The sequence below is a fragment of the Mytilus edulis genome, chromosome 5, assembly GCF_963676685.1.
Source record: "Mytilus edulis chromosome 5, xbMytEdul2.2, whole genome shotgun sequence".
Lineage (NCBI taxonomy): Eukaryota > Metazoa > Mollusca > Bivalvia > Mytilida > Mytilidae > Mytilus > Mytilus edulis.
The window spans coordinates 34,323,226-34,337,986 of record NC_092348.1 but is presented as its reverse complement, the minus strand read 5'-3'; the positions used below and the strand labels follow the sequence as shown (position 1 = coordinate 34,337,986).

At 32.1% G+C, this 14,761-nt stretch overlaps 1 long non-coding RNA gene across 1 annotated transcript; it reads left to right on the top strand.

Moving 5' to 3' along the window:
- The first annotated feature begins 359 nt into the window (after positions 1 to 359).
- On the top strand, positions 360 to 5,057 carry LOC139523512 (uncharacterized). The gene is made up of 3 exons (XR_011664635.1): positions 360 to 647; positions 3,107 to 3,199; positions 4,367 to 5,057. It is a non-coding gene; the product is annotated as an uncharacterized lncRNA (long non-coding RNA).
- The last annotated feature ends 9,704 nt before the right edge of the window (positions 5,058 to 14,761 follow it).

Genomic DNA, 14,761 nt, shown 5'->3' with positions numbered 1-14,761 from the left:
TTTATTTTATTATTGTATTAATTTGTGTGTTTTGTATTTTTCATAGTTACATTTAGTGTGCCAAAAAATATGAAAACTTGACGTTCGTGACGTCACATACAATATTAAGTAGGGGTGTGATAAAGGGTATGCGATAAAGGGTAGGGGTGTGATAAAGGGTATGCGATAAAGGGTGCGCATCAAAGTTGCGCGATATTGATTAAACAGCAGGCTATTTATCACATATGCAAAACTACTGTATTTACTACTAAACATATGATAAATATACATACACCACATCTTCCTATGTCTATATAGCTGATTTACCGTAAATAACTGCGAGAAAATGAATAATACACCAGTTGATATATTGTCTCTTCTCTGCTAATTTTAATGTGCATGCAATATTCACTCTGATTTACTTGTGAGACCACCGACACTAATAATAATTACCTACAAAATAATAGGTGCTCCTTTACTGGGAAGAACATTTCGGATCCGATCAATTTATTGGTTCCATTCCCCCATTCTACACTTCTCCTTAGAAAAAATGTCTTGCAATGCGTCATAATTATCTGGACTACTAACTTACTTCCATATAACTTCGAAAACAGACTATAATCTATTTCACTGGATGAGATTGGGCTCACAGATTTTTTAATGGATTGGTAATTTTATTTAAAGCACAAGTTTACAAAGCATTTTTTACCCGGCCTACACATCAAATGGTTGAACTCTTCACCAATGACCTGAGTGAAAGATTGACGGGGGGATCCAGAACTTTTCATTGGAGGGGGGGGGGGGGGTTCAGATGGGGGATGCTTGCATCAGTCATGTTTCTGTGATTCCCTATATAATCAACAAAATTTTTCACACAAAAAGGGGGGCAGGGATTTCTCCTTAATAAGAAATCTCTATTTTAAGCATAAGCTCATATAAATTTGCCTTTTGAAGAACTGAAATAAATATGAGACGGCTAATGATTTTTCAGATGCTTTACATTAAAATACATCCATGTGACATTTACAATTATATATAGATCCAAATTTAAAAAGCTATTTTTTTCAATATTTAAATAATGTAGGATCAAATCTTGATACATGTATGTAGTTGAAACTGTTAGCTTTAAACATGTTAAACATTAAAAATGAACACCCAAAGTTTAAACCACGTTTAAACATAAGAATGACCATGTAGTCTTTATTAATGTATGCTATTGCTATGAAACTAGGTCATTGTAGGTAAACTGTCATCTATTACCTTAAATCTTTGTTCCCAGTCACCCCAAGTTTGATTTAAATTAGTCAAATATATATCTACTCTATTAGGTCTCTAGTTTGGATAGTTAATAACTTGCAAATTAAAATCATACTCCTCCCAAATTTATTTCTTTAAATATTATGGATGAAATACATGTAGCAAGTAAGGGATGAAATTAAATTGAATGAAATGTGGCATTTTTTTTGTTGATAAAGTAGTATGTCTGATGTTGTCAAACTTAATTATAGACCCTTAAGGGGCGGATCCAGTCATTTTAAAAAGGGGTGGGGGTGGGATTCTAACCCAGGACAAAAGGGGAAAGGGGGGGGTCCAATTACATGTCCCTATTTAAATGCATTGATAATCCGAAAAAAGGGGGGTTCCAATCCCTTGAACCCCTCTCTGGATCTGTGCCTGCCCTTTAAAAATAAAATTATCCTTATTTTGAGTTAAAGCTTATAGATTTTTCTATAATGCTTCTCAGGGGCGGATCCAGCCATTTTAAAAGGGGGTCCCAACCAAGAGCAAAGAGGGGTTCCAACTATATCTCCCATTCAAATGCATTGCTCGGTAAAAGAAAAGGATTCCAACCCTCGAATCTATGGTCAGGTTGTTGTCTCTTTGACACATTCCCTTTTTCCATTCTCAATTTTATCATGTAGTCGTCGTTGTCCCAGGACATTTAGTTTTCGCTTAATTACTTTAGTACAAGTAATAGAAATCTATGAAATTCAAACACAAGGTTTGTGACCAGAGTTTTTGTTCAGAGTTTAGGAATTACATGAATTAGGGGCCAATAGGGACCAATAGTAAACTTTGTTTGATTTTATAGAAAATTGAATTATTGGAGTTCTTTGATATGCCAAATCTAACTGTGTATTTAGATTCCTAGTTTTTTGGTCCTGTTTAAATTGGTCTACCTTAAGGTCCAAAGGGTCCAAAATTAAACTTATTTTGATTTTAACAATATTTAAATTCTTGGTGTTCAGATTAATATGCTGAATCTGAATATTTACTTAGATTTTGTTATTATGGGCCCAAATTTCAAGTTGGTCCAAATCGGGGTCCAAAATTTTACTTTGTTTGATTTCAACAAAAATTGATTATATGAGGCTCTTTGATATGCTGAATCTAACCATTCATTAAGATTTTTGATATTTTGGCCCGTTATCAAATTGGTCCACATTGAGTTCTAAAAGGTCCAAAATTTAACTTTATTTGATTTCACCAAAAAATGAATTATTGGGGTTCTTTGATCATGTTGATATGCTGCATCTAACCATGTATTGAGATTTTGAATATTGGACCATTTTAGAGGTTAATTGTCAATTTAAAATTTTTAAGTACTTGGACCGCATTCATTCTGTGTCAGAAACCTATGCTGCATCAACTATTGAATCACAATCCAAATTTAAAATTCAGAGTTTATCGAGCTTGAATGTTGTGTCCATACTTGCCCCAACTGTTCTGGGTTCAACCTGTACGTTTGTATCAAGCTGAGCCATGCATAGCATTTTTATTGGTTATTTATATATTAATTTGAAATTTTGACAAGTGAGACACATACAGATTATACTGTTAACAATATTTCAGAGTTTAACGTAGTCAAGCGAAACAAATTTTAGAAGAATAGTTGAATCATGTCTTTGTTGTCAAATGAAAAATTAGTACAAACACAAAGACAAAGTATGGGAATGTTTGTTTTTTAAACTATTGACCAGGGTGAAAGTCTTTGAAAGTCATGACTGGCAAAAAGTTTGTGAAATGAAATAGCACAAATATTCCATTCTTTTTAAATATAACTGAATATAAAGAAAAACACAAACTGATGTTTTATAATAGTTTTTACCCTTTTTATGTTTTATAGGACAAGAAATATAGAAAAATAATGAAAAATATAAACAGTTACAATAGAAATGAGCACAAAACAAGATAAACAGAATAGAACAAGGCCTAAATGGTAAGACCACTTCTATATACTGTAAATTCAGATTTTTCAGGGAATGGACATCTTATTGTGATTACAAAAAAAATCTGCATAAAGATCTATATAGTTACATGATATATATATATATATATATATATATGTTTCTGTTTTTGCGATACTCACCCAGTCACATTATTCGCATTACTAAAAAGTTTCGATAATTTCTGAATTACAGTAATAAAAGAAATTGCCTTTGAATGATGACTCATATAAAAATAAGAAAATGTGGTATGGTAAATGAGTGACTTATCCACCAGAGTTCAATGAAGCCGATGCAAGAAATTAAAGGCCAATCATGGGCCTGCCTTCAATAATGAGAAAACACTTCCTTTATAGGTCATCCATTAAAGATCTCAACATATAAAGATTTAAACAATCCAATTTAGTTCAACATGTTCAAAGTCAATAACAATTAATAAAAAAAAATCATGCCTAATATAAAATATTGTTTGTTTCTCCAATCCTGACCGACCAGGCGCGGATCCAGAGGGGGGGTTCCGGGGGTTGGAACCCCCCTTTTTTTTTTACCGATCAATGCATTTGAATGGGAGCATATAGCTGGAACCCCCCCCCCCCCTTTACTCTGGGATGGGAACCCCCCTTTTTAAAATGGCTGGATCCGCCCCTGTCGACCCTGCAAAAATGGCCCTACTCATAAAATTTTATTGTCAAAACTAAGCCAAATATTTTATTCATTTCTGATTTTCGGGCTTGCCGGATCATCCGATAATATTCAGGCTTTTGGGAAAAATAAAATTATTTACCTACCTAACTACCCACACCTGGCTTGTCAGAATAGGGATTAGGGAAAAAACAATATATCAATTTAGGCCTCATGTCTGTGAGCACTCAACCTGACCATAATATTGGACAGTGGTTCAAATATTAACACAACATATGAACATTCTATAACAACTATTGCAAGTGGCTCAACTTTAAATATCACTGCAAGGCACTAAACAACGAATATTAAATCTTGGACACAAAGCACTGAAATAAGAGAACTCATAAGCATGACAAGTAAGAATATCAAATGAAAGTTTCTCAAAATGTTCATTAAAACATGATAAAATAAGCTTATTTATATTGCTGTTTTTTTCTCCATTTATAACATTTTTTTTTTATTTTGTGTATTTATAGGTCAGATATCTTGGTTTTTATGATCATCAACAGGTCCTGCAGGTCTATACTGAAGAGGAAACTTAATTGTTAATACTTTTCTACATAATGTGCTAATTGGATTATTAATGTGAAATGAACTCAACTGTGTGTTTTTCTGGAAAAAGAAATAGAAAAAATCCTACAAAATTGCTATAAACAAAATGGAGTACTATCAAAGAACACAATTTGGTAAAATGTAACAACCTACATTCATATTAACTGATGGATTATGGAGAAATTAAGAAAAAAAATAGTATCTTTGTCATGTTTGTTGTCGAAATAAACACCTGCTTTATCCATTCATGTACATGGCTCCATCATATCAAATATACAAAGAAGATGCTTGAAGAACATATGTTGCCAAAATTTATTCAACCAATTGAAGGAAGATGTCTTGTGGATTGAATTATTTATGCACTGAACAGTTATGTAGGGGGTCGAATACACAGCAGCTGAAACAGAAGACAAGTTAATTTAACATGAAAAGTGTTTATTTGATTTAATATGCAAATATGAGCACAATATTAATAACATCACAAATGGTATGATATTCATAGCGTTTTGCTTATTATTGTATTGTCTTAAACATGCTAAACAGTCAGCCTTTTGTTTTTGTATGTTTAATACTCACCATGAAAATTTGTATTACAGTATTAAAGTTTTAATTATCTTTTGTATCAATAATTCAGTCTAGGAGAAAATATATTAATACTGTTTGTACTGTTATGAAATTTCCATAGAGGAAAAACATTTCCTTAAGGGAAATTTGATGTTCAGAAATTTCCCTAGAGGAAATTTGAAGATCAATGATTTCCTTAGAGGAAATTTGTTGTCTTGAATTTTCCTCCAAGGAAAAGTGTTTGTCAAAAATTTCCTCACAGGAAAAAGTATTTCCTCCAAGGAAAATTTGAAGCTACAAATTTCCTCACAGGAAAAAGTATTTCCTCCAAGGAAAATTTGAAGCTGCAAATTTCCTCAAAGGAAAAAGAAATTCCTTTAAGGAAATAGAATTTCCTCAAAGGAAATAATTATGCAGCAAATTCCCTAAGGGAAATCTTTTTCCCTTGAGGAAAAAACAATTTCCCTTGAGGAAAAATCTTTTTCCTTCAGGGAAATTTGATTTCCCTTGAGGAAAAGTACTTTTCCTCTGAGGAAATTGTTGAAAAAAGGGGCATAACTTTTTCAACAGTGGTGCTAGATCAAAAAAATTTTAGGACAAATATCAGGGAACTAATACCAACCAAGTAATCAACTTTATTTTGACTTAACTCCAAAAATTAAGGTGACAACTTTTGCACTCAGCGGAATTGCAAACTTGTCCCGGAGACTGTTGTGTATTTTCTCAATGCTTTCTTTATTTTCAAATCCCCATACCTCTGAAGCATATAATAAAACAGGACTAACCAATGAGTCAAAAAGTTTTAGCTGCAAATCGACGGGAATACATATATTTTTAATTTTTCGGTATAGAGCATACAAAGACTTCTGTGCTTGAACAAGAAGTTTTTTTCGTGCTGTACAAAAGCTACCGTTGTAATTGAAAAGTACACCAAGGTAGCAGTAGGAATCAACTATTTCAATTTTTTCACCATATATCATAAAATTCTGATTTCTTTTTACTTTCCTTTTACTAAAAATCACTACTTTGGTTTTGCTTGTGTTAATCTTAAGCTTCCATTTTTTACAATATTCTTCAAAACATACAAGGGTTTTTTGTAATCCTTCTGCACTTTCAGACAATAGCGCAGTATCATCTGCGTACAGTATAATAAACAATTTAACATACATTTCTAATGATTCCAAGCACAGCTTTGAAATATTATTTAGACTTTCTATATTATTTTCCACAAAATAATTTTCTAAATCATTTAGAAACAAAGAAAATAAAAAAGGTGATAGATTTTCACCTTGTTTTACTCCTGTATGAGATATAAAAAATTCGGAAAATTCATTTCCTTTCTTGACACATGTTTTTATATTTTGATACATATTATAGATCACATTAAATAGTTTACCTTTAATGTTTGATTTTTGCATTTTTTGCCACAATCCTGACCTCCATACAGTGTCAAAAGCGCTCTTAAAGTCTATAAAAGTGCAAAATAGCTTCTTACCAAATGAAAAATATATAGTAATTAAAGAATACAATACAAATATATTGTCAACAGTAGAGAATCCTCTACGAAAACCTGCTTGTGCCTTTGAAATCAGGTCTACGTGATCTGCATAATTATTTAACCTGTAATTCAACATGGCAGAAAAAGTTTTACTAAAGCATGAATTCAAAGTGATTCCTCTGTACATTTCGGGATCAGATCTTGATCCTTTATTTTTAAATATAGTAATCATGATTCCATTAGACCAACTGTCAGGAATTGGAACAATTCCAGTATCTAAAATCAAATTGAATAGCTTAACATAAATTGGCATTAAATCGTCAATTGTATTCTTTATATACTCATTTAAAATTTCATCACTACCTGAAGCTTTGCCATTTTTTAAGTTTGAAACAACTTTTTTAATTTCATCTTCTGTTACTGGACTGTTTAAAAATAACTCAACATCGTCTGGTAGAGTATTAAATTCCAAATCTTGTTCGAAATCATTTTCTGTCTCAACAGTTTCATTTAGTATTTTAAAATGATCATACAATGCTTTTAGAGATATATCGTCATTGTTATCTTTTTTTTTACTATCATTTAGATTATTAAGGATTTTCCATAGAGCTTTTGTATCCTTTTTAGAAATGTTACGCAACTCATCAGCAGCTCTCTGTTGATAGTTTGCAAAAGATTTATTTAATGTTATTTTATGTTCTTTACTAGCTTGTCTCATTTTACTTCTGTTTTCAGCATTTTTCAAAAAACTATATCTCTTTCGAGCTTTATGAAATTTTTTTCTACTCATCGAGCATTTTCTATTAAACCAAGGTTTTGAATTTTCATGTTTGTAAAAATGTTTATGTTTATTTACTTTCCCAAACGTTTCTGCTGCAGCATCTTTAAAATTTTTGCTGATATCTAAAACTATATTGTTTATATCATTTTGAGTTGCATCATTATTTACGGACAATTTGTCCAGTTTATTCATAACAGTGGTCAAAATACCTTCGGAATCATTGTGAATTCGATCAACGTATTCAGATTTCTGTTCACTCTTCCACCTGACAAAAGTTTTATCATTTCTATTGTTGATAACAATTGAATCTGATTTACTAAATGTGGCCTGAAGTCTAAAATTTATAAAAGAATGACAATCAGAATATAACGGTATAAAGTCAGCAATTTCAAAATAAACAATCAAAGGGAAGAGCATTGATGAAATAATTAAATAATCAACAACACTTGAATCGTTACATGTTTTCTCCCCAATATCTTTATCTGATCCAACTCTTGAATTTGCAATATATAAATTATTTTTTCTGCACAACTCTAACAGTCTATGACCATACTTATTAGGTCTGCATGTACACTGAGACACTCTTTGTAAGGTGATTTTGTTTCGAGTCAGATTCTCATAATCATACAAATAATCTAATATATCAGCATCACAATCTAAATCAAACATACTAACAATTGACTCATCAGGTATAATATAATCGGGTAAAGACCCAGTTTTTGAGTTAAAATCGCCAACTAGGGCAATATAACAATTTTCAGTGTTTGTAAGGATATTCAATTCATTTTCCAATTCTTCAAAAGCTTCTATAGTAGAATACTTAGAATTTTCAGGTGGTACATAAACACAACCAAAAATTACATCTGAATTAAGTGACAAAATTGATTTCGAAAGTTTAAACCATAAAACAAATTGACTCTCAGTATTATAGAAATTCAACTCTTTTTCTAAACTCTTTCTATAAATAACAACTATTCCACCTGATGCTTTTTTAAATTTTTTTCTATTTTTTGTGACATAAAAATAATCGTCTGGTAAGTTTAAATTATCTAAATCAGTTAACATCGTTTCAACAAAAATACAGATATCATGTTCAAGCAAAATTTCAATGAAATCAGGAGACAATAGTCTTTTCTTAAGTCCACAAACATTTAAGAAACAAATATTTAAACTATCATTGTTAATTGTATATTTCTTATTCACAGTTTTATAATTTTTCGATTTCTTTTGAGGTTGTCCTCTTGCACCATTCCCCTATCTGCCAGAATTTGGTGAATCATCTGTGTGCGGTGGGCCAGGGGACGGTCCCTGTCGCTGTCTTTTGCTAGGAGGGGTATCACTAGAATAAGACCCTTTTGGGCTCGTGTCATGGTTTGTTGATGAAGAGCCAGTATGCTCCGTTCTAGTGTCCTCTAGTACCGTGTTAGGAATGTAGAGCTGGTTGTCTATGTATAGCCTATCACGCACAAGAGAGGCTTGTCTATTTTGCTGTTTGGCCTGTTTTAACACCGGATACAGTTCCTTCCGCTTTTGTTCAATTTCATGAGGAAATTGCTCCCGTATTCCGTATGGTCTACCTTTTAGTCTGGTAGCATTTGCTAAAACATATTCAAGATCACGGTGATATAGGAATCTTGCAACTATCGGTGCTCTTCTGTTGTCCCCCTTTGTTCGGAATCGATGGACATTGCCGAATTCGATCCTGTAGTCGATCCTCAGCTGATCGTATAGAAAAGATCGCAAAAGCTCTTTTATCTTCACCCGGAACTCTATGCAATCCCGTAAAGATCAGATTGTTTTTCATTGACCTGCATTGCAAGTCAAGAATGGCTGTTTTTAAGGACTCAATTTCCTTTGAATTGATGACTGATGGAACACCCGGTCGGACGATGGTGTTGTCTTCAAGTTTCTTAATTCTCGTATCATGATTGTTTATATTACGTCTGTTAGTTTTTACTTGTCCAGATACCTGATCGAAAAGATTGCCAACACCTTGGCAGCTATTCTCGCAGTCTGACAGCTTTTTGTTGAAATCGCTCGCCTGGTCTTCTAATGTTCTAACCCTAGCTGACACCGTTAAGAAATCTTGTTTCAAATCATCAAGGCGCTTCTCCATACTTGTTTCCATTCGTCTCATTGTGGAGTCGATACCCGTAACTATTTCCAAAATCATGTTAAGCAATGTGCCGGAGTTCAGATTGACATCATTGGAAGCGTCAACTATTCTTCGGCTCTCTTTAATCAACCTCGACGTATCGCTCATCGACATTCTTTTTGATATGATTGGTTGTTCTTATAGGTGAATAGGTCAAATTTACTATAAAACAGCTGATTTTACTATAGTCCAAAGTCCACTTTCATTCAATGTTTAATGAACAGTTTTCAATACATACACTGTTTATCCCCCAGGGTATACAGGACAGGTCTCAGTGAAAATAATAGTTTCGTTGTTATCAAAAACTTCTAATATGGGTTCAAGATCTCCGAAATTTAGACAATAAGTTCAAAAAGTATAATATTTACAGTTGTTGAAATCTTACTCCAAAATCTCCTGTATAACTAACCGAAATCCATATTTTTGTTGAGAGAGTAACAACACTTCATTTTCTTTCTAATCACGTGAAAACGGGGATTTGAATATGATTGACATTGAAAGTCACTTTGAATCACTAAAAGCATCATGGATAGGTAGAATTTTATATACAGATATAGCCATATGGCAACTTATAACCTAAAATTATTTACAATGCTCAAGAAATAATTGCATAGCAGTTTATATGAATATGGATTATGATAAAGTTGATCAATATCTACCTAATATTCCAAAATTGTATAGAAATGTATTATACAGATATACCAAAAACCTGTTACGAAATTAGAAAATAAATTATTTGGGGGAATAAATGCATCAAATTTAATAACAAATATATTTTTTTTCAAAAATTGGATAAAAGGTAATTTGATTTATTTAAATGATATTTTCAACGAAAATGGCGAAAATTCACAAGATGTAATTTTGCAAAAAATGGAAAATAAATCAAATTTGATAGCTGAGTTGACATCCCTAAAAATCGCAAAAAGATTGGTTACAATGTCTTAGATCAGAGAATTCAACGAGAAGTATAGTCAATGTAAAATGATAATGTTTGTCAATAAGTGGTAATTATATTGACATTTCTTTTTTGTCAAATATTATTATATAACAGAATAGTAAAGAAAAAACCTATTGTTATAAATGTGTGGTTAAATGTATTACCATTACAGACAGAATTTCTTTGAAACCATTGTACAACTTTAATTTTTACTTTTTAAAAGAAAATAAATTGAAGATGTATCGATGGAAACTTTTACAAAGCAGTTTACTTACTAAAAAGTTATTATTTAGATGGAAGGTAACATACAATGATTTATGTAACAAATGCTTTAAATACTGAAGAAGATTATCAACATTATTGTATGTCATGTTCTTTTTTAAACGATTTTTTTCATAATTTATTGCAAAAAGTTAATGTAGAAAAAGATTTCACATTGAACGATGTTGTCTTTGGATATATAATTACACCTGTTGTAAGAGTCCTGGGTTTTGATTGGTTGATAGAAGCACAAATCGATCAAAAAGCGCTAATATTATTTAATAATAGAACTAATTGCATAACAGTGTGGTCGACAGTAAAACGTTTGTAGGTTGTAACTTGTTTGTCAACGGCTATGATTTTATGTTCACCCAGTCTGTCAGAGGCCTTCCAGTGGGGATTGAAATATTCACTTGTTACACATTCCGATACATAAAATGAAACTTTCTTTATACAAAGCTTGAAAGGAATTTGTTTTAAAATATTTATTATAATCATCACATACAACCGTGTCATTTATAAGAATAATAATGTTCAGAGATGATATTATTTAATAATAATAAAAAAAAATAGGTTTATCCATTGTAAAAAAAACTATTAAGTTGATGGGGTTAATTAACAAAATATCTCATTGATTAAGAGCACAACTACTTCTACGGTGTGATCATTTAAGAATGGCCTACTATTTATTCAATGCGTATACATGTGGGTTTTGTTTGTGAAGAGTTCTGGATAATTAAAAAATCATTTGATTTCTTTGTTTAATACCATAAAACGATTCATTCTTTCAGATATTTGTCACTTTGCCTTATCTTCAAGTCCAACACAATTTCTCACGTTTCTTACAAAACTTATATTCTTGTGATGTATTCTTTTGTTGAAAAAAAAATGTATAAATATAGATAGATATAGGAAGCTGTGGTATGAGTGCCAATGAGACAACTCTCCTCCCAAGTAATAATTCATAAAAGTAAACCATTATAGGTCAAGGTACGACCTGCAACACGGAGCCTTGGCTCACACTGAACACAGGCGCTTGGGTGCTGTTCGGTGTCACAGGCGCTTGGGTGTATGATACAGATTTTTTTTGGGGGATTTTTTTTTTGCTGATTAAAATATTCAATTTTCTATATTTATAATACATATCTATCACTTCTGTGCATGTTTCACCTAGTTTCGAGTGTTTTAAACGACCCAGAGAAAATACCCAATTTTACTATCCATACTAAGAAACTAGTATGGATAGTTTTTTTTGGGATTTTTTTTTTGCTGATTAAAATATTCAATTTTCTATATTTATAATACATATCTATCACTTCTGTGCATGTTTCACCTAGTTTCGAGTGTTTTAAACGACCCAGAGAAAATACCCAATTTTACTATCCATACTAAGAAAGAAAATACCCAATTTTACTATCCATACTAAGAAACTAGTATGGATAGTAAAATTGGGTATTTTCTCTGGGTCGTTTAAAACACTCGAAACTAGGTGAAACATGCACAGAAGTGATAGATATGTATTATAAATATAGAAAATTGAATATTTTAATCAGCAAAAAAAAAATCCCCAAAAAAAATCTGTATCATACACCCAAGCGCCTGTGACACCGAACAGCAAGTTATAGAGGGCCCCAAAACTACTAGTATAAAACCATTCAAACGGGAAAACCAACGAGAAACGAAAAACACATATGAACTACATAAACAGACGACATCATGCATTGTAACTTTTAAAGCCAATTAAGTAAAAAAAAAATCTCTGAAAGAACGTGCGATATCATATTAGGAAAATTGATGGTCAAACCATAACAAAAAATCAAGTAAAGAATTTTAAGTATTCAACCTTTATAGCTTGCTTGTTCGGTGTGAGCCAAGACTCCGTGTTGAAGGCCATTTTTATTTATTTTCAAATTACAAAGGTTATTCCTGATTAGTATTTTTAATTATTTTATTTAGGCGTTTAGAACCTTTGGTGACCTCACAGTTTAAATGTCTATGATAAGTACGTCGTGAGCAGTGGGCATTACAGACGAACGTTCACCTAATTTTCCCCAGTCAATGAATGGCCATAGCTACACTGTTATGAATTTCATACTATATGTAGGCAAGACAACTCAAATTTAGAAAAGAAATTGGCTATTAGACAATTATCCATCAAAGATCAATCAAGCAACAGCTGGTTTATTTCAATTAAGAAAATGATATTCAAATATGGACTACCATCTCCGTTACAACTTCTAAACTGTGCGCCAAAAAAGTTTCAATGGAAGAGAACTGTTCAAATTGCTGTTTTTAAATACTGGAAAGAAGCAATAATTTCGTCCGGAAAAAGCTATACGTCTCTACGACATCTTAATATAGACGCATACAATCCTCGGAAATTTCACCATCTTTTGGACATAAATACAACTAATGATCCTACCAGAGAAACAACAAGACTGGCAATTAAATTAAAATTAGTAACCGGCACCTACATCTTACAGAATAAAAGATTTAGATATACAGAAAACGAAACACCGATCTGCAAATTATGCGATCAAGGCGATGAAACTCTCTGTCACTTCCTGTTGGACTGTCAAATTCTAGAACCTATCCGACGAAAATATTTTCACCAGATCGATGAAATATTACAGTTAATATCGAAAGACAATTTTACAACACTTTCCAGTCATGATAAAATCCAAATAATTTTGGACTGCTCGTTGCACTATACTGGACTAAAAGGAAATAGTGAAAATATTGTTAAATTAGATGCAATCTGCAGGCAAATGTCGTATGCGTTACATATAGCAAGATACCGATCTCTAGACATTAAAAGGAAATGAGGATATTTCTTTGTTATGAACTGATAACATGTTCCGAACATCGACACTCCCGTATTTATACTGTTGTTGTGCCGAGAGCATACCTGTCAAATAGTGTACTGTATATACTCGTATAATGTTGAAATTATTTTAAACATTGCTAATTCAGTGATGCATGGAGGATAGTATGAAACATCGATATCTCCGTACTCAAGTGTATTATATAATTACCGATAATGTGTGTAAAATAGTGTAAATAGATGTGGTGGTGGAATATTGACTTAGTCTACTCAAATGAGGTTGTCCCGAAGTAGACGGAGAAAGATTTCCTGGTAAGGTATGGTAAGATAGCCAGTGTATTTTTCACCAATTTACTGTTATCAAATGAATAACGCCGCCGGGGTATATGCAAAAAGGATATGCTTTTTTACCCTCTCTACCGTGGTATTTGCCAAAATATATTCTATCCGATTGGATGCTTGTAACGTCACGATCATCATTGCCTTTTTGAACGTTAACATTCTGTGTAATTAAACAGATATAACATGTTCTTGAGGGGTATTTGCAAAAAAATACCCCTCCTTAACAAGATATATCTGTTCAAAATATTTGATAAATATTACTTTGGCTTTAACTATAAAATTGAAAAGAGTTATTGGTGAATTTACAATCTCAATCATTAAAAACATTGTACCAAAATTAAAACCTTTGATTGTTCAACTCTTTATACCACTATTTCACATACTAAACTTAATGCTCGACTGAAAGATCTCGTCAGCTTATGTTTCTTTAACAAAAAGGGCACTAGACGTTTTAACTATGTAGTTTTGGGCAGAAATTCAGCTTACTTTGTGAGAATCATACAGAGTCAAGGAAAAAATACACCAAAGGGGATATCACTGCCATGCTGGACTTTTTAATTGACAACATATTTGTTGAATTAGGAGGGCAGACTTAGTCTATTGGAATCCCAATGGGTACCAATTGCGCTAATCTACTTGCAGATTTGTTTTTGTATTCCTGTGAAGCAGAATTTATCCAAGGGCTTGTACAGAAAGGAGAAAAGAAATTAGCCCAGTCTTTTAATTTCACCTTTCGGTATATTGATGATGTAATGTCTCTTAATAATAATAGATTCAGTGATCACTTATATTTAATATATTCAAGTGAACTTGAAAATTAAGATACTACCAATACAGATAAATCTGCTTCATATTTAGACCTTTTTCTCCAATGACTACTGATGGTAGGTTGAATACCAAAATTTTTGACAAACGCGATTATTTTGATTTTCCTATAATCAACTTTCCATTTCTGTG